Consider the following 24,907-nt stretch of genomic DNA (forward strand, 5'->3'; position numbering starts at 1 on the left):
TAATACAGGATATGCAAGACACCTGTGTTTTTCAGAAGCCTGAGTTGGAAGCTGAAAGAAATAACCTGGGGCATCTCAGATGGCAAATATCTATATTTAGGTAACCCAGTCGCACCAACATTATCCTAGTATGCATCATTCAAAGCACCAGTACAATAGCAAATAAGAGACGGGAGAGCTACATTATCACAGAAAACCAAAGGGGAACATAGCTGTGCCTTATGTTAGGGAAATCCCAAATGTGTATGCTCTAGTTAATCTGACTCTAGTTCTCTCTTCATATATAATGTGGCTCAATATAAGTGGTCTCTCCATCCTTAGAGATATGTAAAACTTGGCTGGACAAGTCCCTGAATAACCTGATCAAACATCAAAGATCACCCTGCTTTGAGCAGGGTGTATGGCCCCAGCTAAGGCGCCTTCTAACCTAAGTTATTCTGTGATACTGTGATTCTTCCAAAGCCAGGAAGGAGATGGAGGGGAAAACAGTGTTGAAACGGGGATGATCTTTATCTTGGGGTAATGCTTACCTGCTGTCTGGCGGACTATCTGACATTCAGATAGTAACCCCTGAGAGCTGATGCCGGATCTGCCTTTTTATTTAAAATCAATATCAGGTAGAAATTAGTCATAAAAATCAACTCTTCTGGCTGACATAATCTGTAAAAATGTTCATATAGACATGAAAATTTCAGCATAAGCTCTCTGACAAAGGATTAGATGAAAGATAGGAAACAGAAGACAAGATTAAACAATCATTTGTCGTAGTAGAGAGACACGACTAGGGGAGATCTGCAAGGAGGTGTGTTCATTCTGCTCACGTATTTATCAATGATCTGGAAAAGAAGGGGGAAAAAAAGTTGAGATAATAGAGACAAAGTCCAAGTCTGAAGAACTATGAAAGAGATTTCCCTGGCAATAAAATTGCACATGAAATTCAGTGTGAATAAATCATACACATGGGTTAAAAACGGTCCTGAGCTTTCTGAATGAAATGATGAAGTGATAACAACTTTATAATAATAGATACTGTCTTTGTAAAAATTGTTTCAGAGCTCAGCACACTTGATAAAATAAATCTAATATTAAGAGTTTTTAGGAAAAGGATAATGAACAAAGTAGATGAAATAGATGACTATGTGTCTTTATAAATATCACATCTTGGTGTACAGTTCTGCTCCCTCTGTCTCAAGAGGGATATAATAAGACTGGGAAAGGCTCAGAGAAAGGCAACAAGGATGATAAAGGCATGAAACAACTTCTCTGCAAGGAACAATTAAGATGATTAGGAGACCTCAGGGACTATTGAGGGGATATATGATAGAGGTCTGTAAAACCGTGAGTGGCCAGAAATGGGCACATAGGTAATTATTATTCCCTGTCTCTTCCAAGAAAAGGATTAGTGGGCATCAAATGAAGCTAGCAAACGACAAGTTCAAAGTGTACAGAAAGAGATGGCCCCTCAGGTGTTGTGTGGCTGAGCTGTGGAGTGCCACACCACAGGTGGTTGTGGGAGTCTCATGTGGATTCAAGTGCTGACTTGCAGCTTATGTGGATTCAGAGGGAAACAGGATGAGTTTATGGAAGAGAAATCCATTGAGGGGTACTGACCATAAAGATGTGACTGCTGTCTCACAAAGATTTTGTTCTGCTAACTGTTGACAGATAATAAAATGTTCAGGGAGGTAATATTATATGTTTGCTCCCGTGTTTAAACTTTTCCCTAAGAACCCTTTTGGCCACTTGCAAAGGTGGGAAACTGCTGGAGGTGGTCTGAGCTAGTACAGTGACCCCTATTTTCTCATGTTTTGTTACCCCTGCAGTCCTACAGTCAAACTGCTTAGAAAAATCCTTTGTAAAGGTGTCCATAGTAAAGAGAGTAAAGTTTGTGTCTTTTCACCCACCAAATTTACTTAAAGAGCAGAACACCCATAATTTGGGAAATCACTAGGAGATCTTCTGTATTAAACGCATCTGTATTCAGTCACTAAGCAGGCTAGAGTAAAACTTGCAGTCCAGCCCAGTACAGGACAGCACACAGCTGCACTACCCGAGGGCCAGGGCAAGAAACAGATTGTCAGTTAAACCTGACAGTCAGGGTAGAATGCAGCTTGTTTGCTTGATAGAGTCATTCTCCCTTATTACTTAAATAAAAAAGGAGGGGACTTTATATAATAAAGGAGTAGTTAATTGTAGTGCAGCTCTGTTTTCTGACACATATAATCATTACTAGTTTCTCAAATTAGAGACTGTTCTACACAAGTTATGTTAAAATCTGCCCTTTTTACCAGCATGTCTTTTTTTGGGGTTTTTTTTGGTTTTTTTTTTTTAGAATAGATCGTGATAGGTATCAGATAGCTGAGATCTGTCATACCAAAGCCTCTCTCTGCTTGTGAGAGCAGATGTGCTCCCCCATAACTGACCTAATCTGTCCTGCACCACCCCAGGGGACCCACAGGCTTCCTCCAGGGATTAAAACTGTCTTTGATTGTTACTGTGGTTTTTGAGCTTTACAGACAAGACACATTTCTCTCTAGATAGAAAGCCCTTTTCTTGGTATGGTTTCCTCAACTGGAAACGTCTGCAAGCCTTGTGGCCAAGTGTGCCTACCAATGAAGATAAATCATCAGCTGGTGAATACTCAGTAAGGCCACTCTGAGTCCTACTTAGAGACAGCATGGGGATGGAAGTTTGGTGAAGGTACCTCACATATTTAAGTTTCCTCTTGGTCTGCTGTAGATTAACCTTGAGCTTTTGAGCTTCTCCATGGAAGAAGAACATTTTTCTGCCTAACAAGATTCCAAGACACTCTCCCTGGAGGCTTTAAACAATGGGTAAGACAATCTCGTGAACTTCTTCAGTCCTGCTCTGGGACATGAGCATTAGGCTACATGAGTCTTTGAGGTCTCTTGTAGGCCTATTTTGTGAAACTCGAGGATTTTCCAGATAACTCATTCAATGTATATTTTTAAATGGGATTTGGTGCAAATCTGCTTCTATGTCTCTTCAACACTGACTATACGCTCATGGATTCTTTCTTTCAAATCATTTCAGCTTTATATGCTTTCAATTAAAATGTTATAAAACATTTATAGGTTGTTGCTGCAAAGCACTGAGGACGTTTATGTTATAAAAGACACTATCCATACTGAGTTTGTGGTGCTCACTGCTGTATTGCTTGCAGTCGTGCCTGCAATTCTGTATATTTGCCAGCTGTTTGCAGCAAAGTCCTTGGATTTCATTGAATGTCCCCATATGGATGCTTTTTGGAGCTGAACCCTCTGAGTTTGAGTTGTTTGCTAATGAGGCAGTGTAGAGACTAGAGATGACGTATGTTCCTAAATACAGTGAGGTGATGAACAGTTTGGTGACAAAGGATTTTGTGTGGGGCACAATCCCTTGCTTTTTCTGCCATGGCATTTCCATATGGCCATATGAGTTTGCATCTTAATTCCCAATGGGACAGTTGATATTCTCCTGCCTCAAAGGGGTTTCACGGGCGTAGCAGGACCGCGGGGCTGGCACTGGTGAAACAGGAGTCAGATGAGGACCGTGGATAGCTATGTCAGCTGAACAGAACACTGGACACCATGATTTATGTTGTATTCAATGTTCAATGTACTACTTGCCTATGTCCTTTCTCAAATTAGTTAGGTCCAGATCCTCAGAAATATTTAGGCAATGAATTGACAGGAACTGTGACAAGCTAGATTTTTAGGTCCCAGTTTTGAAACCTCGACATTGAAACACCTTCTGGTCGGACCAATTGCTGGAGATAAATTACAACAGAGATCCTTTCCCATAGAAAACCCAATCTATGACCATTCTGGCATCCCACTCGACTCTTCTCTGACATTCACTCACCATGAGCTTCAGCCAAGAGGTCTCTGTAAAGCTCCATTTGCACATAACAAGGTTCTATGAAGCTGCAGCTACAAACATTGCTTCTCTTGAAAGTGCTTTTGTTACTTCTAGCTGTTACTTTCCTGCCAAACCCACAGCCTGAACTATCCCATCTAATTATACTCACTGGCCATCTTTCCCTTTTTTATTGGCAGCATTTTTCTTGTTAATTGTGTGTGCTTGGTTTTAAAGAATGGTGTCTGCCTTTCCTTATGTGGCTCTGCAAGGAATATTTCTACATCCTGGGTAGTTTTTCTGACATGTTTATGTCTTGCTGGTTACTGTAAAAAATGCAAGACATATTATGTACTGTGGAAAACCAGGCTAGCACTTTGCAGTTTTAACGGTGTACCTTATTGTATAGTTAAAATAAATGTACCTGATATCATCTTTATTACTTCTATTAGATGGTCTAATGGCTTGATGTGCAGGAGTTCTTCCAGGAGGATGTTTAAGCGAAAGCACTGACTGCTCCGCTGAGCCGCCGTGCTCAGTATCACCCAGGGAGCAATCAAGGACCCTGCAGAGCAGCACATGAAGCTCGGCTGGGGCTGTGTGAGGGCTCTGAAGTCAATCTCTTGCCTCTAGGTACTACACTTAACGTGATAGAGTGTCAAAAAGAAGTTAGCACAACAGAAAAAAAGAGAGGAGCTCCACAGATGCTGTTTGTAGTCACTGTCCATTTCTACTTTTCATTAAAAATATTACATCTTGGATGCTGTAAAGGCTCCCCTCTGAGTGATGCTATAGCAGTCACACAGGACAGATTTATTCAGCACTGCTGAAACTTTGCTCAATAAGTATGCCTGTGTGGTCTGAAACACATTGCAATCGTTCCTGACTAACAGCCGTATAGAGGAATGAATATGGCAACCCAGAGCTCGGTGCAGTTTGGAGTCTCACGAGCTTCTGCCACTCACTTATCCTGACAGTGCCTGGATGGGGGTACCTACAGCTGAGCAAGTAACCCTGGGGTCACTTCACAGATTCAGTGGTGTTTAGGATGCAGTTCGCCTCTGTGCATGCCTGTGTTCTACATTTGGTTAGATGAATCACATAAAAATGTCTGTAGACTCTACTGACTAAATCTCCATTGCCAGTCCATGGACCAGGCACACAGAAACTTGCATCAGAGATACCGAATGTTAGGCCAGGTGAGTCCCACACAACACATGGGCTTTGATTTATGTATATTCATTAAAGGCTCACTTTGATCTGGTTGTTCTTGACTCTCTTTTGCTCTAATTTTAAGTGAAGTGAATACACTGGAAACATCTCTGCTTGCCTGGAGGAACCCTGCCCTGTGTGCCTCTTTGGTGGAAAGTAAGTGGTAGGGGTGCCTGTTGCCATCTGTGCTGAGGAATGTACTGAAAGAGGGTGAGAGAGGGTGTTAACTGTTTAGCCCAATAAGATCTCAAATGGTTTGCAATCAGAGCAGGCTAAGATGGATGCACCTCAAAATTTCTGCTAAGAGGGATTAGTGGCTTCTCACTACTTAACAGAGATGAAATTTTGAGGAAAATTATGACGGTTTGAGGAAGATGTTCAGGGCCACATGACAGCATAAAACACACTGGAGGTCAACTAGTCGATTATAGTCAATACATATTTTTCTGCTCATGCTGGGTCTAGAGGTGAGAGGAAAGCTCCTGTTGGCCCCATGCATGCTGACCCACATGTGCACATCTGCACTCCCAGATCTGATCTTCCTATGGCCGAAGGAAAGAGGGAGCTGCCATGTTGTTACTCCAGAGCAAAGCAGTAATTTGTTGTGTGGCTTTCCAGTCAGTCAATTTGTCTTTCTAACTAAGACGTCTGGAGGTGCCCAGCAAATGGGCCCCAGCATTGAAAAGCAAAGATTAGATTTGGCCAGACAGAGCAGTGTTTCTGAGCCTAGGTTCTGCTAAGCATTTTTATAAAGAACTAATTTTGTTAATTTTGCCACCTTGTCCAGGTTTTAATCAGACCCTGTGCTCAGATGAGCTGTTTTAGCCACTGTAACTCACTGGCTCAGGAGAGTTGAACTCAGATGATGCATTTGATCTGCAGTGAAATTGTTCTTTTCGCTCAATTTCCCAGTTGGGCTGCCTCCGGCACAAAGGGTCAAGTGATTTAAGGGAATTGTCCTTGGCTCATTCAGGATCAAAGCACAGGTTTTGCCTAGTTCCACTTCTTTCCTCCACCCACACAGTTAATGGATCACTGAACCTTCGGTATCCATTCCCTGGTAAGTGCAATAGGCAGTGATAACTGGAAACAAAACACATCCCAAGAGATTTACTTTTAGCAGATACCAGTGGATAAATTAAGGCCTGAGAGAAGACTAGAGGTAGAGAAGGGAGTGCTTCAGTCTACCCAAGCTGAGGAAGCAAGGAGAAGCAGCAGATGCAATGTGTGTTTCCTGGATGAGCATGCTGCTGGAGGACAAGGAGTTTGTCTGTGGTGCCAGGGGAAGGTAGGGAAGGAAAGGACGTAGCGATTCGTGCTAGGCAGGTAAGGAACTCTGAGCTCACTTCTTTGGTTAACAGTATCTCAACTTGTCTTTATGATGGCTACTAAGCAGAGTGGGCGTCTCATGCCAACTTAACTTGTGTCATGGTGCAATTCTGGGCAAGACATTGATCTTCTTTTGTTCTCCGGAAAGCGAAGAGAATATCTCCATGTCTCTGAAGTAATCATTGTCAGTCAGGCATTACCGGACTGTCAGGAGAGGATTCGTTGCAGGTAGTACCCCTATTTATTTTATTAGATTGCATAGTATAGGTATTTTATGTTATTTTTTGAACATTGCAGTGGTATAATACCCAGAGAAGGGCCAAGTGTGGAACTCTGAGAGGACAGAGTATCATCAGGAAAAGGATCAAACACCTCATACCTTCTAAGTATAGTAAGTGCTTCTGTTTGAACTTAATGTTGAAATTCTAGAAAGGCCAGCAGTTTTCTGAAAACAAAGATGACATTTCAGAAAATTTAAACACAGGTATGACTGGTCTCATTTATGCCATATTCTACTTTGTAAATTATATTTTCTCTCTAAGATGAGGGACTGAGGGACAATTGAGCTGTTTTGTAGCATTTGGCTTCTAGGAGCCACGATATATATGAATCAGACACCTACTGCTGTTTTTAAAGTGATACCTCCTTTCCAACTGTACCAATAACCTACTTGCTTCAGTTGCTGTGAATCTTGGGGAAAATACAGGTCTAAGTTTTGTCCTTTGCTTTCTCAGCTGAGAACATTAACCACAGACTCCAGAGATACTTCCAACATATATTTTTCTGGATATTTAGATAATTTCTGCAAGAAACCATTTCAACAGGGAAGATCTCAGAATTCCATATTGACCAGGTTCAGCATCTGCTCTGGGCACTAGAATATTTTGATTCAAGATCTACTCCAAAGCAAATAGTGAATTAGGAGACCTCAGATCTCAGTAAGAGCTCTAATGCATCAAATTTCAGCTGCAGGGCAGTATGTCCTGCATGTCAGCCTTCCAGACAGGCCTGATCCTATAAGTATTTTCTGAAAACACTAATGGAGCTAGCCCTAAAGTCAGGACAGTCAGAGGAAGTACACATCTGTCTCCTTTGTATAATGAGGATTTGGGTGGATCCACAAATGTTCAGCAGTAAAAAAAAAAGGCAGATATCTGGGGAATTTCAGTTCTTCCTGGGTGAGCAGCAGTTGCATGGGGAGACTTTGCGTATCTAATAAGTATTTGGGATAGGTGGATGTGGATTAATATGTTCTCTAATTCCAAAAATTTCAAGAAGGCATGCTGAGACTTGCCTACACCAAAAGAGGGTTGTGATACCAAACACATTACACTTCCAAAGCACAGAAGGATTTTCCTGTCAGAAGGTAAGATGTTATTAGAGTAGCCTATCTGAACATTCTGAGCCTGGGTGCGTTTGCTCCAGAAAATATACAGGAATAAAATATTTCATGGCATTTCTTATATTTTCTGCATGTAGTCACTTCCTTTGCAAAAAAAAAAACAAAACAAAACCCTTTTTCTGTGGTCGTGTATATTTCTCTGATCCTTGACAGAACATAAAAGTAGAAAGGCCCATGACAATTCAAGGAAAAAGATCATTAAAATAGTTTTGACTCTAAAAGTTCAGGGTGAGTTTGCAGTGAAAGTTTGCAAGTGGGAAATGATGCATTTCTCATTAAGTCCAAACCAGTTCTCCTGTCCCTGTTGATGATCTGCCCTTGTTTCAAAACAATTAAACTGGAGCTAATCTCTGTTGATTTGAGACATGCTGTCTTTGTTACATATAGCTCCTTTTGTGCACAAAGTCATAATGGATTTTTTTTTGTAACCTACATCCGTATTGTAGAATAATCATCTTTGTACAAACACAGAAGATCTGGTTCCTGAACCAGACAACTTTGAACTTGATTCAGGGCCAAATGAGAGAAAACTGAAAGGCTCCCATTGACTTAACTGCGTATCAGATCAGGCTGTCACTGTGCACCTTCAGTCAAGGACGTATAGTAGCTAATTTAAGGCCTATACTGTGAATGGGCTGAAAAGCACAATGACAATCCAGTACTCATTCTTTTTAGCACCTACCTTTGGTGAAGGGTGGCTGAAAAGCTTTATGGATGAAGAGTTTTCGGAAGAAATTCAGAAGAGTGAGCATTCAACATTGCTTGATTCTAAAGAAGTTCTCAGAAACCCTTTTTTTTTTTCCTGGGAAGTGGATAAAGTATCAAAGGATTATTTAAAAAAAAATCAAAACCAAAATAGATTGAGACATGAACCAGACAGACAAATAAATTAAATTCTCTCTGTGTAACTCCAAATAATGCTTGAAGTATGCGTTTGGATGTACCTGCTGAGAGATATATCTGTTAGAAAAACTCTAGGATATTTTTGACTGGAAAGCCACACAACCCCATAAGAAAAGCCGTTAAGCAGTGAGTATAAATTCTGAGGTAAAGTGGGCTTAGAGGTCCCACTCTACAATGTGCTCTGCTGTAAATTTCCAGCTCCTTTAACCAAGTATTCAGTTCCTGGGAGTCAGCTCTGAACATTGAACTTATGGTGATACACCACCACCATGTGGTAGTTGCAAGGAAAATAAACTGCTGTTGAGTACTTGGGAGCAAGTTGAGTTGATGTTTCAAAACTTGGGAGATGCATAGTTATTGCGGTAACAGAAGATCCTACAGCACTTGGCCACCATTGCTTATATGAGTTGCAATAGAAGGTGGACACTGAGACAGAAAATCTGTGCTTTGTCCAAGCTTGTGTTGCAGGTCTGAAATAAAAGCAGACACAGAAGGAGACACTCATTCACCATCAGATGAAGTGGTACTTCAGCATTTTAACCTATCCAAATAGCCCTGTTGTAGGTTCTGATATGACTGGGACAGGACACATGCTGAGACTGCACTAAAGAGATTGCCCCTGTTGCTGGGAACAGGATGGAGTATTCTTCTCCCACACAAACTCCTTGTCTCTAAACTGGAGACGGATGGATTTGATACTCCAGCCCCCACTCTCTCAGCCTGTCCTCATAGGAGAGGTGCTCCAGCCCTCTGATCATCTTCGTGGCCCTCCTCTGGACCCTCTGGTCCATGTCCTTCTTGTGTTGGGGGCTCCAGAGCTGGACACAGTACTCCAGGTGGGGTCTCACCAGGGCAGAGTAAAGGGGGAGAATCACCTCCCTCGACCTGCTGGCCACGCTTCTCTTGATGCAGCCCAGGATGCGGTTGGCCTTCTGGGCCGCAAGGGCCCATTGCCAGCTCATGTTGAGCTTCTCATCCACCAGCACTCCCAAGTCCTTCTCCTCAGGGCTGCTCTCAATCCATTCCCCGCCCAGCCTGGATTTGTGCCTGGGATTGCCATGACCCAGGTGCAGGACCTTGCACTTGGCCTGGTTGAACTTCATGAGGTTGGCACGGGCCCACCCCTCCAGCCTGTCAAGGTCCCTTCCCTCCAGTGTGTCGACAGCACCACACAACTTGGTGTCGTCAGTGAACTTGCTGAGGGTACACTCTATCCCACTGTCCATGTCACTGACAAAGATGACTTCTCCTTCTTACAAATCCACCACCTTCTTTATTGGGAGTTATAATGAACCCCCAAATGTTCTGGTAAGACACTTGTGTATGATGCACCGAGATATGGCTGCAAAGCAGACTAAGGTAGCTGTTGCTATATTCCACGCTCTGCCTTGTCTAAGAGCCTCTAAGAAGAGACCCTTAAGGAAAAGCTGTCTGACATGCTATTATGCAGTAGAGCCAGGCAGGAATTTTTACCTCCTGAAATACTAAGTGCTTATGCAGGTGTACAACAGCAAAGAGGTGGTAAGTAACCCTGCTCCAGGGATATATTCAACCACGCCAGGAACTGCCTCTGTCTAAATTATTTGTCTGGTCTTTTAATAGCTTATTGCTCCAGAATGTATTTTCTTCTCATCTTTATTGGCCTAATCCTGAAAGGTGCTGAAGCACTTGTTTTCACATGCCTGAGCGCGTGGAAACATACTGAAGCTTTTCTCTACTCTAGTAGCTTAAGATCTCTTTCTCTCTGCAACAGTGGCACAATGTAATAAAAGACCTTAGCCATGGACGGAAAGCTCTTTGAAGGGCAGTATCACCTCAGTCATGTTTTCCTCAAAGTGATCCTCTTAGGAGGATGCTACTTCATGACACCAAGAACTTCATTGTGACTTCTCCCTCCAAGTAATTTGTGGTGCTTGCAGATACTAGATATTCATTTGGGATGTAAATGATATGGGATAGGAACTAGAGAACTGCTTTTGTCTGTGGTGCCTCCACAGCCTTTGGTTGGGTAACGGGTTAAGTGTAAGACCCCTGGAAGCATACCAAGACTCAGACTATCCAAAATTAATCTATTTTCTGGTTACTTTCCAGCCCACGCATTGAATTTTTGGGAAGTTGTGGATCTGATGAACCTACTGCACAGTTACTGGCTTTCACAGTAGTTGTGACATTCAGAAGCAGGGTATTTCAGTCAGAGTTACCAAACAGTGACCATATGCTCCACAACAGGTGCTCTGGAAAATAACGGGGAAGAAGGAGGGGATAGTGGGCAATAAATCAGACATGAAGTCCTGGTGTTATAGATGCCTCTGGCATATTTTTTGATGCTACAGGAATCCTGCATGCATTTCAATTGTCAGAGTTTTAAAAAGAATGTTAAGTGAGATTACATAGTAAGAAACCATAAATGCTATCCAAAGGCTGAAGAATGATCCTTTTCTTGAGAGCCTAAAAGAGCTCTATTTATTTAGTTTATCCAAAAGGAGATGGAGAGCTGTGGCAGAGCATCCTTCTAAAGGCTCAGCCAGGGGAACACATTAACTGATGCAGAGGCAGAGGGCTGTGTTCCCTTCATAGAGCTTTCTATCCATGGCTCTGCATATATACTACATTCTGCCAAGCAAGAGACATGGTTAAAGTGTGTGATCACCTCTCAGGGGAGAAAAACACCAGGTTTAGAAGTCTCTCTCATAGAAAAAGGCATAGCAACAACTCATGGATGATTAAAGAAACAAGATGAATTCAAATCATAATTAAACAAGTGCTTTTAATAATGAAGGAGATTTGCCACTGCAACGAGCTGAAGAGAACAGTAGATCTGCCAAATCTTGATACCCTCAAATCTAAACAGATTGTCTTTCTGGGAGATAGTAGCTGAAGAGAAGTCACTAGACAAAATTCAAAGACAATCAGGAAGAAAAAGCAGTATTTGGATACCAGGTGAGAAGAAATTGCATCTCCTAGCTTTAAACTGTATTAATGCTTGAATATTCTAGTAAAAGTCTTCCACATTTTGAGCAATGCTAAACTTTTATATTATTGATAATTGCCAAAAAAACCACCACATGTGCATCTGCTTTTCCTCTGTCTCAGGATTTTCAGAGAAAGAGTTAAATATCTGATTAAGCCACAGAGGAGACCTCTCTTCATTATTGCTTCAGCCACATACTTTCTCACATGCTCTTTTTCTCACATTCAGGAAAGAAAGGCAGACAATGTTGAAAGATCTGGAAGATCTGCAGAGCTGTAGGTCTCTAAATCAAACTTCTGGCTACCTTTCCTTTTCTTTGCCTCCATGAGCAACTCCTCTCCTCCTTCTCCCAACTTCCAGCCATGAGTGACAGGAAATCCCTGCACTCAAGGTCTGTCACGCTTCCCTAAACCTTGATGGATCCATCATTCAGGTATAGGCCCAGCTTATCTTTAATCCAAAAAATCCTGTGGCAATTAATTTAAACATGTAATTGGGGGGCTGGGGAGCTGTGAGGAAAAGGATCATTTTATGTTTTTAAACCTGTGGCTTAAAAGCATTTGGTGCCCCTAGTTCTTGTGCTATGAAAACCAACAGACACCCTCTTTCAACTAGTCTCTCCACATAGAATCATAGAATCACAGAATCATAGAACGGTTAGGGTTGGAAGGGACATTTAAAGGTCATCTAGTCCAACCCCCCCATGCAAGGAGCAGGGACATCCCCAACTGGATCAGGTGTCTCAGAGCTGTCTTCCATGATTCTGTACATCTTTGATGATTTAATTGTTTCTTGTGTGGAAACTATTTTATGCTGTTGATCTTTGTCATGCTTCTCTGCCTGCTTTCTGGTTCTACTCTGTGGCTGAGCTGTTATTACCAGAGCCACAGACAGCTCTAGACACACCAAAGGATTTGAACGTAGTATCGTGATGATGTTTTGTTTAATGATGTTTTGTTTACTCTTTCTTCAGTGATTCAGTTTGCCTTTTCCAGAGTCACTGCATGAACAATCACTACAAGATCACTTTTCAGAGTGGTAAAATCTGATTTAGAGGCTATCAAGCTGGTTTTTTTTTTCTATTTTTTATGTTCATTGCTTTGGATTTTTCTAAGCTGAGTTACATCTGTTTTGTTATCACTCAGCTACTTAGCATCTTATGATTCTTCCATAGATCTTCCAGGGCTTATTAATTTTAACATAATACCATGTGAACAAAAGGCATCCTGTTTGCAGTTATCTTCTGCTCAACCAGGGCACAGAAGGTACAGAGAAACTTGCACCTACCTGCATTGCTTTGTGTGCGTGTACCTTATGAAAGCTCTCAGTATACTCTGATGCTTTGAGAACTGTTGGAGACAACATCACCGGCTGAGGGTGGAAGAGCAGCAGCAGAAGGAAGAGAATTTACATAAATAGTTTTATTTCTCTCTCATTTTCAATTTTTCCCAAACAATCTGGCCTGATAAGTGGGCAGCTAATGTGCCTCTTGGAGGCCAACACACATGATTTGACTCCAGAAAGTGAATGGTTCAGTGATTACAGGGATCTCTGAACTGCTCACTGTACTCCACTAAATTCTGAATCTTTAAGAAATATACTCTGTAGATCATAAAATTCATCTGTACAAGAGGTCTACCTAGACTTCAGCAAAGCCTTTGACACTGTCTCCCACGGTATTCTCCTGCAAAAGCTGGCAGCCCATGGCTTGGATGGGTACACTCTTGGCTGGGTAAGGAGCTGGCTGGAGGGCCAGGCTCAGAGAGTGGTGGTGAATGGAGTTAAATCCAGCTGGCTACCGGTCACAAGTGGTGTTCCCCAGGGGTCGGTGCTGGGGCCTGTCCTCTTCAATATCTTTATTGATGATCTGGATGAGGGCATTGAGTGCACCCTCAGTAAGTTCGCAGATGACACCAAATTGGCTGGGAGTGTGGATCTGCCTGGGGGTAGCGAGGCCCTGCAGAGGGATCTGGACAGGCTGGAGAGCTGGGCTGAAGCCAATGGGATGAGGTTCAACAAGACCAAATGCCGAGTCCTGCACTTCGGCCACAACAACCCCAGGCAGCGCTATAGGCTTGGGGCGGAGTGGCTGGAGGACTGTGTGGAGGAAACGGACCTGGGGGTAACTGATTGATGCTCGGCTGAGCATGAGCCGACAGTGTGCCCGGGTGGCCAAGAAGGCCAACGGCATCCTGGCTTGCATCAAAAACAGTGTTACTAGCAGGAACAGGGAGGTAATTGTCCCCCTGTACTCGGCACTGGTGAGGCCGCACCTCGAGTACTGTGTTCAGTTTTGGGCCCCTCACTGCAAGAAAGACATTGAGGCCCTGGAACGCGTTCAGAGGAGGGCTACGAAGCTGGTGAGGGGTCTGGAGCACAGGCTCCTCCAGGTGAGGAGCGGCTGAGGGAGCTGGGATTGTTCAGTCTGGAGAAGAGGAGGCTCAGGGGAGACCTTATAGCTCTCTATAACTTCCTGAAGGGAGGTTGTAGTGAGCTAGGGGTCGGCCTTTTCTCTCGTGTAGACAGTGATAGAACTAGAGGCAATGGTTTCAAGCTGCGCCAGGGGAGATTCAGGCTGGACATTAGGAAATATTACTTCTCGGAAAGGGCAGTCAGGCACTGGAATGGACTGCCCAGGAAGGTGGTGGAGTCACCGACCATGGGGGTGTTCAAGAAACGTTTGGATGTTGTGTTGAGGGATATGATTTAGCTGAGAAGTATTGGTGATGGTTGGACTGGATGATCTTTTAGGTCTTTTCCAATCTTGATAATTCTGTGATTCTGTGATTCTGTGAGGTATGCACAGGTTCTGCACTGCCCAGTGCTTGTTTTGGTCACCACAGATGAAACATGCATGTTCCCACCATGGCACCAGCAGACTTCTGTGGCAGCATAGGATGCAGCTCAGACAAGGCAAACAGACATCATTCCTGGGGTGACAGAGCTGACAGGGTAGGTATGTCCTCACAGTGCACGTAAAGCTTGGTAGGATCTCAATTATTTGAATTCGCAAGATGATTCAGCCGCTACAAAGCTCAGATGAGAAATGGAAATATGAATTAGCTAATGGAAGAGAGGTCTGATCAGTCAAGCCATCCAAGCAGTAGGACTATGCCAGTTGAACTGAGTTTGTTAGCAATGGCAGTGACCTTGGGGTTAAAGCTTGTTCATCAGAACATTTTGGTAAAAAACCGTTAGAGGGCACCAAATCACTTCAAAAATCTGCCTTCTCTCCCATGAGTCTAGGATTTGTACTCAATCTATGCAGAGCCCGAGTCCTGAACTCTCCAGCCACAGCTCAAATGATTTTGCAGTCATACTTGTTGCATCTCAGTGTCCTCCACTAGATTGCTACCGTTTTGGCCCCAAATCACACCAGTGTAGCTGGCAAGTTTTCATAACTGTCAGATTTCAGAATGGAAGACATGCAGCCGCCTGCCTGCCAGGGGAGTGCAGGGAAAAATCTTATTTACATACATTTCTTCCCTGTCAGGCATATAGCCTTTGGGGATGGAAGCTACACTGTGCAAACAGCAATAAACTTGTGAGGTTTGAAGGGCATGACAGGGAATGTCACCTATTAAAACATAAATAAACTGAAAAATATGGGAGTGGATGGAGTACAGCTGTTAGGACACTGCCGTACTGCTGTTACCCTTGGAGCTACCCTTCTCAGCTTCTACTCACATTTGCTCCTATTTGTCTGTGTTTTACTTTGGTCACCTTACTCTTGGGTGCTTTTTTCTGTTTCTAATTTTTGTTCACCTCAAGCCTTTTAGTTTCTTCCTGAAAAATATCAGCTTCAGTTGGAGTGGAGTTGCAGAGGTAGGGAAGGGGTAGACTGCACAGACAAGTCTCCCATGAAAACTTTTCCATCTGGGCCGTGGCTGAGGATCTTGGGCTCAGATTCTGTCAAAGCCTTGAGTTAGGATTAGGGTTAGGGCAGAGAGAAAGCCTAGAGCTGCAGCTGGATTTTGGCTTCAGAGTAGCTGCTGAGGGATGCCTAGTTTGTTAAGCATCTTCTGACAAGTGATACATGGCCTCCTGTTAATATTTGATAGAGAAAAATGGATGCTTCAGTCTTTAGGGAAAGTGGAACAAGGCCAAGCAATTAGTTAGACTGCTGCAAACCTGGAGTAGCTCTGCTAAAATTAAATGAGTTACTGTGCCTGTGATTTACTCTATTTCACAGTCTTTTAATTCTGTTGTGTTTGGCAGGGTTATCCCAGATCTATACCAGGGTGAAAGGTCCTTTGACTCTGCTCTGAGAGCAAAATCTGGTGCAGCTAAGCATAAGGAAAGCAGTGTGTTTTACTATGGAACTGAGTTGTACAACCTCTAAATTATGTCACCTGCCATGTGTCTTCTCTGTAGGTTCCTGAATATTTGAATAAAGAGGTAGTGAAATATTTCTGGTTGGCTCTGAGGATCAAAGTGTGATATTGATATTAGCGTTCTTTGAAGGGGGGAGCTCATCACAGTGTTTGGGAGCTTTTTCCCTTGCTTCCCTTCTTGTGGCTATGTGAGATAAAGCACTGCCAACTTCTTTAAAAAAGGGAAAAGAAGAAAGAGAAACCAGCCCTTGCATGAGCATCTCTGAGAAACTCCAAAGAACTTAGGAAAATCCCAGCTGAATTTGTACTGCTGAAAAATATATCTTTGGGGAAGGACCAGCTTTCCTCTTAAAGCTGCAGTCAACAATTTGTAGAGGAGTGGGCAGAAAAGTAAGGGATACAATGGAGTTGGAACTGAGTTATGTGTACCTGAGTGGAAGGAATGATGGAAATTTACATTTTAGCTTTAATAACAAGAATCCAAATTGCAAGCTTTACTCTTGAGTATAACAAACTATTTGTCTAGAATGTGTCCTTTCTTTTGTGTTTTCATGAAAGTGAGATCCTAAGGTGGGGTTTATATCTGATAATCTTGGGTGTCTACAGTGCATAATGAGTGTTGGTGAGGTGTCTAAACTCCTCTGAAATTCGGCGGAGTGCTAGTCAATAAAGTCAATTGCATTTAGGATGTGATTCACTGGACCAGATGTGAGAGTGTATTTTACTATGAAAGCATACCCTAAATTACATCAAGTATCTCACCACTGACTAAAAGCTGCTTAGGCAATGAACGTAAATGTAGATGCTTGCACTGTAAACATTCACATGCAATCTGATGAACCCTACTCTTACCATCTCTGAAGCTACTTATTCGGAAGAAATGCCAAGTCATCAATATTAGAAAGTATTTTCAATATTTTTTATACATCAGTTTTACAATGCAGTGTAAATAATAGTGTCAAAAACATTGCTGAGGAAGATCATTACTAAGGATACTGTGGCTGGAGGTTAGATATTTCAAAAATGTGAACTAAATTCAGGTGTTGGGCAGCATTCGAATTAAAGACAGTCAAAGGACAGGGTCCCACTTGCATGAGTTTGGTAAGCTCTGAGATCTGAGTAGTAACTATAGCTATAAAGTTGTTCGTAACTAAAAAAAAAAAAAGAGACATCTTGAACAAAGAGTTTGAATTAGTAGATCTTGACTTTGAGTCTAAAATCTTAATTCTCTTCTCTATACACTATCAAAACATGTGTCTTCAGTGGATCTACACTGCTGAAGCCAGGTTAATTCAACTGCATAAACATCTTCCAAGGCACAGAGTAGCCATCTAACCATTTCTGTGTATTTTACCAAATATTTTCAAGACTAAGAAGTGGGAATTGAGGTGTTGGCATATTGAAAGTCACACAGCATGTGACTTCAAACTCTTAGTCCACTAAATTACAATGTTATACCTAGGAAAAAAAAAACAACCAACCAAACAAGATGCTAGTTAACTCATAATATCATTACAAGATGCAACCTGGCTGTGTGATCCTTGTGCTCACAAAAAGGGTTCATTTCTAGGTACAGCTTGTCTTTTCTCAAGGGTAGACAAGTTCTCAAGTTCTACAAGTGATCACTTGCCCAACTTGTCAGGCAGGCTAAGTTCTCTGTTTTGCTGCGTTTTTAACCTTCTGACTTTTCCAATACTTTTCTCTACCTACACAGATGCTGGTAATGGACATGACAGTTGGTTTCAGACAGGAAGATGATAACTATTAGCATCTTGAAGCATTCCTTCTGAAGAAAATATGATTAGGCTGCACTTTTTCTGATTGTGTGGATTCCACTTTGAGAAAAAAAAAATATACTGAATATAAAAAAGCAGAACTGTGTTGTAATGTCCCATCTCATATTTTGTAAGTCCAGTAGGCTAGGGAAGAGGTCTCTGTTCTCTTGTTCATGTGCAGATGCAGATAAAATTTCTTTTGACCAACTGACAACAATGAATTGGCTCACTTTAGGGCTAGAAATCTCAGAACATAGCCTCTGGAGCTTATTTCTACACAAACAACTTTGGTGATAAGACAGAACAAGAGTTAAAATGTGGATGGTAGAAGGTGGAGGCCAGTTCAAGCAGCTGTTCGAAAAAATGTAGGCTCAAAATCAACTTCTAAAATTTGAGAGAATGTAGTAGGGCATATTGGGACCTATTTTCTAGAAATACTATGTACTTACAACTTTTATTAGCATTCTAGAAATTAGTGTCTTGAGCTGTGTAACCAAAATTAGGCACTGTGTAAAAAAAAAAAAATTGAAAATCTCCTTCTCACCAATTGACCATCCTAAGACTTATATACCACTCCCTGCTTCAGGATGGTATGTTGTGGCTTCACAAATCAATGGTTTCGAGCTGAGATAGTACTATAGTAGAAAGACAAATCCTGTAAACCGGTGACTCCCAACCCAAACCCCGTTAAGATGAGGAAGAGCACAGCAGACTCATTTTTCAGGCATTTTTTAAGATCTTGGTGCATGCTAGAGAACACCCAGAGTTAATACCATCTTGGAAAGGTGGTTATTCCTCTACTGCTCCTCGTGATACTTGATCTTTCCTGACTCACATTATTTATATAAATGCTCTTGGTTATGCTTTTGATTTTCTGGGGAACACGCAAGGAGTTGAAGCATTTACGGTCCTCCTGCTTACAGAGTCCATACAGGCCTGGCAAAGGACTGCCTTCTTGTTTTCCAGCAACTCTGAAATCATGTTAAGCTCAAGATAAGGAAAGGTGAAAGACAGATAAATGTATTTCTTCACCACATCCCATATAGACAACATAATTTCAGAAGTGACAAAAAAAAAAAAGGACAGCAATCAAACCAAAGAGCCCTTACTTCTAGTCTCCAGGTATTAAAACACAAAAACTTCCTGCATTTTCTCTGTTTTTATTCAACTGTCTCATTGTGATTTTCCTGACAGAGAGTAAGGAGAAATTTAAAACAGTGCTAAAATTTATTCTTTAGGGCAATACACTCCTGCACTGTCCTTAGGTACATTTGTTCAGATCACTTCAGACAGGCCATTAGTTTGTGCCCAGACCAGTGGGAGGCTGAACTGATGGGCACGGGAATTGGCCAGCCCCTCAAGGATATCCTGCAGACAGGCTCCATGGGAAAGGCACTCGGCTCTCCTGGCTTACCCAGTGCCTGCATACACATGCATATTCATGACTGGCTATTCTTTTGGGCAAAAGAGAAAATTTCTTTAGAAAATTGCAGCAGCAGAACAGGGCTGTGCTTTCAAGTATTTTGTCTTTCCCAAAAGAAAATAGCTGATGCCATGAAAAGTTTTGTGCAGCCATAAATGTGCTCAACTGTGCTATAATGTTTCATGGAGGGGGAATTTTCTTTCCCAGCCCAGCTGCTGAATAGTTTGTGCCTCCAGGCTCCATGAGGAATTGAGAAACAGGACCAGGCATCATACTAATTTTTATCATTTTTCACCCCATTTGCAATAATCTGGGACATGGAAGTTCCCCCGGGTGACAGCATTCCCCCTTTCCTCCAGTCTGAAGTCGCGTGTGCAGACACACAAACACACACTTTTATAACTCGTGTTTCCTTCAAGATGCTTTAATGAAGAAGTATTTTGGAGGAAAATCTCCACACCTAACTTCACAGAATAGTCAGATCGACTGTTTTCAAAGGGCGTTGCTGTCAGCTTGGGACTAGTGCTGGCTGTGAGAAGATAACACTATATAAATGAGCATGCACCTGTTTAAGTTTCCACTTTCGGTTTAAACACACATTTATTGTGGCTTTTTGTTTTCAGCAGTAAAATGCTTCACTCAATAAAAAGGGATCTGCTAATATGGAAGTTGAGAGATTTGGGGTTTCCCCCTTATGACCAAGACATCCCAGGAGATGAGTGGAACATTTCAGAACTTAGATTTGTCCTGGAATATTCAGGTTGTCTAGTCTGATGTTCAGACATTGACAGTGGAAAGCAAAATGTTGTTGTGTTAGAAATATAAGTAAAACTTTTGTAATAGGCAATTAATTAGGCACTTACATGCAAATAAGTAAAGATAATTTTCCTAAATTCAGTTGAATTGTATTCCTGGGCTTTGAGGATAAAACTTGCTAAGTTTCTGAGAGTCTCTTTAACAATGTTTTCTATGAATCCTTGATTATTTTAATCTTCTTCTGTAGGGATGATGTTCTACTTTGAGACCAAGACTAATCCTCCCTCCTGTCTGTTCCCTCACTTTTTGTCACTGTTGTACCTGGAGGCTCCGAGTTGCTCATTGTCTCTGGGTGTGGAGGGACGGACAGACAGGCTGATGACAGCCATTTTTAGCATTATTCTATGAGTTCCCATGTTCCTCTCATTCATGGGTGATGAGGCTTGGTGAATTAAAATGTTTAGTTTTACCCTTTCTGTATTTTTCCTTATTTGTCATGTTTATATTGCTGTCCCCCTAGAGACTGCAGGAAGGTGTTGTACCACAGAGCCCAGGAAATACATCCGCTTTCTCACTTTCTGCCATCACCTAACGCATCCTTACCACTGGAAAGGGTAAAAAAATTTTCTCCTTTCTTTTTGGCCAGTTTCGTGGAAAACACTGTTTTGCAGAAAACACTGTTTTGCACTGATACCGATTTTGAAATGGCAGTTGAATGTGGGTGATTTCTTATCTGCTGCTCTGTGCTTTGCCCCAGGAGCTGACCTCTCTTTGCACTGTGCGAACACAGCTCACAAGGTCTCCAACAGGCTGCTGCTCATTCCTTCACTTGTGGCTTGTGGGGTCTGAGAAAGCCACTTTGCAGGCTTGTGCTTTAGACCATCAAGATCTCTTTTCTTCCATCGTTAGAATGACCTTGGAGCTCAAAGACACATTCCAGGGAAGGCTCCTGATGCTGAAGAACTTGTCTCTAACGAGAGGAAGGAATTTGTCATTGCCTAACTAGAGTCTCCTTTGCAAGCTGAGACTTATTGCTCTGGCATGGTATGTTCTAAGCCTTTCACATTCCCCTACTGATTTTCACACCTAAGAACAAGACAGAAGCAACTGTCTCTTGCCCCCAAGATTTCCATCTACAGTATCAGGGTGATTGCATGTGGGAAGGCTTTAAAGTAACCAGAGACCTGCCAGATTATGTCTTGATCCTGACTCTCTGCCTTAAATTGAATTGTATTTTTCCACATGCTCTAGCACTGATCAAGGCATTTGTATTATAGAACCAAGCTTTATGAGATAAGTCTAAGAAAAGAAACAGATAGGGCTGAGAAGTATGTTCTTTGTCTGATTTGTAACATCTTGAACTCAGACATTTATAATGACATCAGCTATCACTATAACTTACCAGAGAACAAACACACTAAAATATTTCATAACGGAAATGGATTCCTTGCTAAGTCTACATCTGCCACTCACGGTCATTGGGACTGTACTCTTTGACCTGAGCTCCATGTGTCATTACAGCAGCAACAAGAGGCTCTGCTGCCTACAGCTCCCTTTACGCTGAGCCCTTGTACAAAGATCCCAGTCCACTTCTCTGCCCTGTATTGAACCTGTGATGCTGATGTGATGCGGGAATGAAGGACTCAGCCAGGATGGCCATGGCTGTACCAGGCTGCTTTGGCACAGCTGGGTCCAGGCTGAGGGAGCATGAGACCTTCTGTTTTCCTTCTCTGGTTACTCTGCTTGAGTAGGCTTCTTTTGAAACAACATGCATGTGAGGTGAATATGAACTCACGTTATGCTATGGAACAAGCTTAGACGACAGCATCTTCATACCTTCAGTGCCGGTGCTGGGACTTCATTATCTGTAAACACGAAAGCTTTCCTGAAGCAAGGTTTTTGTGTGAATACTCAATGTTGCAGAGCATTTCTAGGGTGTATTTGCAGAAGGAATATCCTTGAGCAAATAGAAATGATAAAATTGAGTTTAAAAAAAAAAAAAAAAAGGAAAAATTGTTTTCAAGTAAAGTGTAGAAGTTTATTTGTCTGGTGTCTGAAAAAAACATAACCACTTTCTTACTGTTGCAAGATGATAGGGGAACCAGCTGTACTGAGGTCTCTTCAGGTGCCTGGAAGAGAAGATGCTGAAAGATAGGTTCAAATATACAGGGGAAAGAAAACTATCCTGAAGACCTGGATGGATGGATTTTGGCTGGATCATACCTCTATAAACCTCGGAGCTGGAACTGAACAAATCCTTTACCTTTCAGTTGCTGGGCAACAGCTGTGATCTACAGCTGGTGAGATTAGCAGGAGCTTTGGTCAGGTCCTTGCAAGCCTAGAGTTCTGCCCTATGTTACTGCAGAGAAGAGCAGAGACATCGGTGCCAGTGGTCCTCTGCAGACAAGGGTTATCTGTGGACCAGAAGTGACTGCATTTCGGTGGACGTTTTGGTAAGCACAAGTATGTGTCGTTAGAGTGCCGTAGGGTAAAAATAATCATGCAAGTGTGACATTTTCCTTATTCTGTTTTGCCATAGAGACTGTTACCATCTCATCTCTAGCTCGAAAAGCTTTAGTGTTTGGGGGTTTCCCCCCACTTTTTTAATATCGCAATTAAAAAATAAAATAATCTTTGCATGACACATCTTGTTTGGGAAGGCCATCATGCTGCAGGACTTGCATATTCTATCACTAGTGTAAAATGCTTGTCAGCTTGGTGGCAAGTGGATAAAAAAGGAAATTGGATATCTATCTAGTCAGACCACTGTGAAACTATCAAATGTTCTGAAGACTACTGTACCAAAACTGCTGGATCCAACCTTTGGTGTAATCAGCAGAAAAGCTGTTATTGGATTCTGTTGGACACAGTCCATAATTCACTTTTCTTAATTTCTGCATTTCTCCTTTTTCCCATTTCCACTTTGTCCCAGAGGGAAAACTGCTGAAAAGCCACAAGATAAATTAATTTTCTTTTGTTTTAAGTACTTGTAGGACAGGAATTTTCAGTAATTTGATTATTTCTTCCCTGTAGTCCCAAGCCACTCACCAAAAATAATCCTTTACTAGTTTTCTCAGAGCCAAAGCTTTGAATAGGTTGGATAAACTTCAGTTATGTGTTAAGTTCACAGGACTAAGCAGTAATCCCAAGGCCCTGTGATGAGCAGTTCCTATACAGTCCTGTGCTAGAGTGGTGTGGCGACATACACTGTGTGTTTAACTGATGGCATAGGAACAGATCATACGTAGATATTCTTCAAGAGCACTCTACCTGTTTTTCAGCTTTACAATCTTCTGAATGGCTTTGCCATTTTTTTAACATCTGAAGAATACTTAAAGCAATTTTTGGTCCACCCCAACCAAAGGTTGCTGTCTTTGAATTCTTATGTCTTTTCTGCCTTGTGTGTTGTTCCTGAGAACTCTTCTGATATTAAGAGACAGCACTGGCATGAAAAATACTCCTCCTCTGAACAGTAATTTTCAGGACAACTTTGACTTTCAGATCCATAGATCCATTCTTCTACTACCCAGTGTTTTTCATTGTTTTGGCTCTTTTTTTAATGAAGAAGCTTTTAATTAACTGGTACATATATATGGCTATGTGTGTATTAGCAGTAGGACTAGGATGGGTTAATGTGCATAAAGAAACAGGTAGTACTAAGGACCTAATGTCCATACTATTGACATTTCAGAGTTGTTCTACTCTGAACTAGCTGTAGTCTGGTCTTGCAGAGCCCTTTGCAGTGCAGTGCAATAAGGTATGCTCCTAAAGCACAGTTTCCACTTCAGTTTCATCTGACAGTAGTCTGGTTCATGGTATCCAAGACAGTTTCATGTTAGGAGCCAAAGCAAAGTAAATGGGGATAATGGGAGATTTGCTTTGAAAGTGTACTCTTGATCCAAACTAGAGCCCTGGTGTAGATACGTCCTGAATGATCCACTGGAAGGATTTGGAAGGGATGAATGAGGTGTCAGGCCTTAGACAGGTAATGTCCAGAGTGGAGCACTGTCTCAAACAGCATTGCTGGAGGGAACAGACACAAGTTTTATGCCCAGTGATGCATTCTGAGAAGCCTCAAGGCATCCTACGTATTCACAGGAATTAAATCCCTGGTGAAACGAGGGAAAGAAAAAATATTTTTATCTATTTCTTTCCCCATTGAAAATGCAGTCCATGTTAATTTTCCTCTCTCAAAAGTTCTGCTAGCAAACTGTGGAAAATGCATCATTACAAAAAGAAGCTCTGCTGGGAGATGCATGTATTGCATTTTCAACTAGGGAAGCAAATATCTTCTAGTGTAGGAGTCTAATGCGTGGTTGGACTATGTTATTTAGTAAGAATCCAGGGTTTCACAGAGGGAGACCATTCTGAAATAGTAACTGACACATACAGCAGCTGCACTCTGCTTTTCAGTCATTTTTTCCCACCATTTTAATGAATGTTTTGTGTTATCTTTTCTTACTGCCTGATTGTCCCAGCTCCTGTTACTGAACACAAGGGCCGCCTTTCACAACCTGTATCACTCCAGACTGACATAATATACTTATAATTCTGGAAATTCCAAGGCACATATACCCTTCACGGTAACTCCCAGGCAACTAAGCCCTCTTGGAGTTAGTAATTTTACTGTATTTCATTCCACAAAGGAAGCTCTGCTCCCAAAGGAAGCAGTAAGCTTTGGCCACCCCTATAGCTGATAACAATCCAAGACTTTCATCACATTTTTTGGACCCATTCTTGGCTTTCAGGAATAACAACAGCTGCTGAAAGCAATACAATTTTTAGTTGTGCTTCTTTACCTTCCCCCTAGCAAGCATCCTTATGAGAGGCTGAGAAATTAAATAGCCTTGGGGTAAATCAATCTCCAACAGCTGTTGCCTCCAGCATTCTTGACTGTCAGTGACTTCATTGAAAACATATGAGTGATCTTTCAACGTGTTCACA

This window comes from Chlamydotis macqueenii, chromosome 2 (genome assembly GCF_036417535.1).
Source record: "Chlamydotis macqueenii isolate bChlMac1 chromosome 2, bChlMac1.mat, whole genome shotgun sequence".
Classification (NCBI taxonomy): domain Eukaryota; kingdom Metazoa; phylum Chordata; class Aves; order Otidiformes; family Otididae; genus Chlamydotis; species Chlamydotis macqueenii.